This window comes from Myotis lucifugus, unplaced genomic scaffold (genome assembly GCF_000147115.1).
Source record: "Myotis lucifugus unplaced genomic scaffold, Myoluc2.0 scaffold_1442, whole genome shotgun sequence".
In the NCBI taxonomy this organism is placed as follows: Eukaryota; Metazoa; Chordata; class Mammalia; order Chiroptera; family Vespertilionidae; genus Myotis; species Myotis lucifugus.
Window position 1 is genome coordinate 42,201 of NW_005872490.1, and position 5,038 is coordinate 47,238.

Sequence of the window (5,038 nt, forward strand, 5' to 3'; positions counted from 1 at the left end):
GAGTTGCTGAGGCCCAGCCTCAGAGAAGGGCCTGGAAACCACCTGGCCACATGATCATTGACAATGACTTCAACAACAGCCATCAGCTTTGAAGACCTACTGTGTGCTGGGCACCATGCCACATCAAAAGTACCCTAGTTAAATGGGACCCTGTAATAGTCCCTTAGTTGAGTGAAGCTGAGAGAGCAAAGGCTGTGGAGGTAAACAGCCTGAGTTAGAGTTGCTGCTCTGCCTTCATCACCTGGGGGAGCTTAGGCAGGTCACTTAAGCCCCAGAGATGCTGTTTCTTCACCCATAGAAGAGGGATGGTGGCACCTCCTGAAGCATGTGAGATACTGGCGCTCATGATGCCGAAACCGGTTTGGCTCAGTGGATAGAGCATCGGCCTGCGGACTGAAAGGTCCCAGGTTCGATTCCGGTCAAGGGCATGTACCTGGGTTGCGGGCACATCCCCAGTAGGAGGTGTGCAGGAGGCAGCTGATCGATGTTTCTCTCTCATCGATGTTTCTAACTCTCTCTATCTCTCTCCCTTCCTCTCTGTAAAAAATCAATAAAATATATTTAAAAAAAAAAAAAAAGAGATACTGGCGCTCATGGTTTGTGGGAGTTGATTGTCCACTTCTCTTCCCAACTCTATTCAGTGACATCAAGTTGACAGCTTGAAATTATCCACAGTGAGAATATTTACACCCCAGAAATTGGCAAACAACAAATCAAGGCTGCTCTTTTCAGAGAGCCAGTTGTTAAACATCTGCTAGCACACCGCTGTGTGCCTCATATACTCAAAGACTAAGGGAAATAATGTCTTTACAGCTCTTTGCACAGTGCTTGGCATATGAGTGCTCAAGAGTTGATCACTATACATACAATTCACACATTTGTATGATGAAACTGATGCTCAGAGCAGTTGCATAACCTGCCCTTGGCCGCAGAACCAATGTGTGGCAGGGACGGTCTGGTTCTATCCGGTACCACTGCCTTTCCCACTACTCTGCACAGCCTCTCAGACGGAGACACAAATGATAGTGGCAGAGAGAGAGGAGGAAACCATGTTGAACAATTCGATGACTTTTGGGTAGAAAGGCAGGGGTGGTGTGGAAAGAGATCTGAGCAGATCTAGGAGGATAATGGGACTCAGAAAGACCAGGGGATCACTCCAGGCTGGGAATGACGTGAGCAGAGGCACAAGATAGGAATGGTGTGGCCCAAGGGCAGAGTGAGGGGCCCATATGTCTTCCTCCCTCCTGCAACAAGGACGCAACCTAAGCCAAATGCAGAGCCATTAACAGTTCTGTTAATGTTGGCAAGGCTATTTACACTGCTCTCCACTTAGCAAGGCTGTCCTCCTAAAAGCCACTACAATGTCTCCTCCTTCTCAAAGTCTCTCAAACAGCTCCAATTGTTCCAAACTGCTCTGCCATGTTTCACATTGCACCATTCGGTTATAATATGCTTAAAATGAAATATTACCCCATTATATGTAATAGTAAGTAGTAACTTTTTAAAAATAAAGTCCATTGTCATTAGCCATCGGCGTACAATTATGGAGCATCGTGATCATAGTGTTTAATACTCCCAGTGAGATGGGGATCATCATACCCATTTGACAGATGGGGAAAATCGGGACTCAGAAAGATTCAGCAGCTTGACCAAAAAACCTTAACTGAAAGGCACCTGTGTCAGGACTCAAACCCAAGTCTGTCTGGCACCAAAGTTCCAATTCTTCACGCCACGTCCCTGTGGTTGTTTTACTGCACCCTTGCTTCCTGGTGCCAGCCTCTGCCGCTGTTTTCCCCCAGGAAACCTGCAAAGGACCCAGAATGCACGTTCTGATCAAGTGTTGCTCAAACAAACAGCTGCTTCTGGCTTCTGGGAGGCACCCACCTGCAGAGTCACCCACCTGCAGAGTCCCCCCAGCACAAGACACTGCTGAGGAGAGCTCACAGTACCTGCTGCGCTTGCTGCATTGGGAGTGATTTAGTGGACCTGGGAGCAGCGTGCTCCCAAACACTGCCAGCCCCGAGCAGCAGGCCCCATGATTTGGAGCAATGGCTGCTAAGACCTACCGGGAGATGCATGCAAGCCAGGCAGCCGGGCCAGGGGCAGGCGTCCCAGGGGCAGGCGTCCCAGGCTTGCTTCTGCAGTCGCTCCAGATAAACAATCAGAGGGTGAGGGCTGAGAGCTAATGAGCAGATGCCCACAGGCTCCTCCCATCACCAGGCAGCTGGGCCTAATGAAAAACCCACGTGCCCGGAATCGGGAGCGGGGTTCTCTTCCTGACTACTAATGCTGGTGAGTGACCTTGAGCAAGGCCCAGGTCTCAGGCTCCCCAACTGTCCAGTGGGGAGAATAGGACCCACCTGGTCAACCTCTTGTAACAACACTGGTCATTGTCTACAGGGCCTTTCTCAACTCAGGTCTTTTAGGAAACATCTGATTACTCCAGGCCAATGGTCTCTCGCATCTCTGAACTGCTAAAGAATTTGCTCAAATATTCTGGTTATAAACATAAAATGTGATCATTGCAGAAAATCTGGAAAATACGTAAAAGGAAAAATTTTAAATGACACAATCTCAACATTGATAAATATGTACTTTTAACATCTTCTATCTATCATGTTATACATATATGTAAATTATTTAGATAAATCTCTACAGTTTTGCATTTTAATGTAATGCTATATCAGAAGAATTTTGTGTCATTAAAATCATCTTTGGAGGTGTAAGTGCTGAGCTCGGGTGAGCTGGCTCCACCTGTCTTATCTCAGCAGCCGCCTGCAGGCAGATCATAAGCCATCGGTTTCTCCGGGGCAGGCTGCAGACGACACACTCTCACCACAGGACCAAGCACACCAGGCACCATGGGACAGTGTGGGTCAGCCCATGTCGAGGATGCCCAGGAATTCGGGGACATGGAGAGGGCCACTGAGACCCTCGTCAGGAACCTCCTCCAGTACTCGGTGGAGGGTGGAAGGAGAAGCTGACCAACTCTGGGCTACGGGATCCAGCCGCTGCCCCACCTCCTGCTGAGCACATGGGCTGGGAGAGAGAAGCACCAACCTGGCAGCTGTCATGACTCTAAGCTGGAGTTTGGGAGTTTCTGGGAGCTGATTGGAGAAGCAGCCAAGAGCGTGAAGCTGGAGAGCCCTGTCCGGGGGAGCCAAGGACCTTCCCCTGGGGTTCTTGGTGGGATGCTGGGAAAGGGGACCTTAGAGACTGTGGGCCTGGAGAGAAAACTCCTCTTTTCCATCACCACGCTGTTCCCCAGCCCACACCTGTCTCAGCTCTGCAAGGTTCCGGTTCATAACGGCCCTTCCCCGGGCTCTCTGCACTTCATCCCTGGGAGCTCTGTGGAGCCCATGAGTCCAGGGATCCCCACCAGAGGGAGGCTCAGGTAGCAGGTTGTGTCCAGGGATGGATGTGGAGGAGTAAGGATGATGTAAGGGCCACACCATTTGGTAGTGGGTGCAGGGCAGAGAGAAGCTGAGCTATGGGAAATGATTAGAAAAGGGCTGGGAATAGGACTGGCTATTTGGTATTAAGAAAGGTCTCTAAGAACCTAGCCCTCCTTATTTCTTCCCCAATCCAAACTAGCTGTCTGTCCAATGCCATCCCTTCCCACCTCCAGCTCTGCCCCAGCCTCCTCCCAGGACTGACCTTGGGCTTGTCAGGGGAAGTGGGAGAGAGGTGGGGGACAGGCTAAGGAGGGTGTGACCTTGGGAGTGAGAGGACCAGCTGGGTGCTTGGGCATTTTAAGGATGACAGTTGTTTTGGCTCTGGCCATTGTGGCTCAGTTGGTAGGAGTGTCATCCTGTACACTGAAAGGTCGTGAGTTCAATTCCTGGTCAGGACACTTGCCTAAGTTGTGGGTTTGTTTCTGGTGCATGCAGGAAGCAACTGATCAATGTTTCTCTCTTCTCTTCTCTTTTCTCTCTCCCCCCTCTCTCAAAATCATTGAAAATGTCCTCAGGTGAGGATAAAAAAAGAATGACGGATGTTTTGTATACTTTGCTTAATAAATAATAAAAGAGTGAAAAAAAATTCTTTGGAAGCATCATTTTTCTGGTCTGTAAAATATTCCATTGTGTGCAAGGGTAGATCTACTCAATCCTTCCCCTGCTGTTGAACATTTAAAAGGCTTCCAATATTTTGATATCATAAATTGTATTGTGTGAACATCTTTGTTCATAAGGCGTGTTCTAGTTCGCTTCTGATCATTCTCTTAGACATATTTCTATAAACAAAGCCATCTGGTCAAAGGGTAGCAACCTTTGAAGGCTCTTATGGCACAGAAATGTCCGGCAATGTTGATTCTCATCGGCGAGGTGGGACAGAGCCCACCTCCCACCGCCTTTCCGTCACTTCATGATTTTCCTTTTTAAACATCTTGCTGTTCTGATCCTGATTAAATGGATTCTCATGGCTGCTTTGTTCAGATTTTTAAAAACTCCTTGTTAGGTGTTCTGTTCCTTTTTCTCAGTGAGTTTCATTCTTTGCAGATGTGTGTGTTGGCTTATTTTCGATTGTATCAACCTGTATCTTATATCTGATATGAGAGACAAGGCCTGGGCCCACCGTGGTGAAGCGAACCAAAATCCCTTCTCTGTCCCTTGCTTACAGGTTTCAATATGCTCCCATCACTTTTCCACCTCGGCCTGTCTGTCCTGTGCCTGTGTCTGGCATCTCCTTGGCTGGAGGACCTCAGAGACCTTCGGGCCAACATCACACACCAGGGCTTGGCAACCACAGTGGAGTGTTATGCTGGCTTCTCAGGCTTCTCCCCCACTAGACAGTAAGCTCCATGAGGGACTCTGTATCCTTGGCCCAAAATACAATGGCCAACCCCCAACTCCAACTAGAAGTGCCACTTAGAGGTGTATATCCTTCCTCATTTCCCAGTCACTCCTGCCAGAATGTGCAGTAAGGGGGAGGGGCTGGCAAGAAGGGCCTGGGCACATGCACAGCTCAGACCATGCTCGGGGGTCTCTCTCATGGGGCTGCTGCCCTCAAGATGCCCTTCCTTCTCCGGGCCCTGGAG

The 5,038-nt window shown here is 49.2% G+C and overlaps 1 pseudogene; it reads left to right on the forward strand.

Moving 5' to 3' along the window:
* Positions 1–2,861: 2,861 nt before the first annotated feature.
* Positions 2,862–3,398, forward strand: LOC102442339 (annotated as a pseudogene).
* Positions 3,399–5,038: the final 1,640 nt, after the last annotated feature.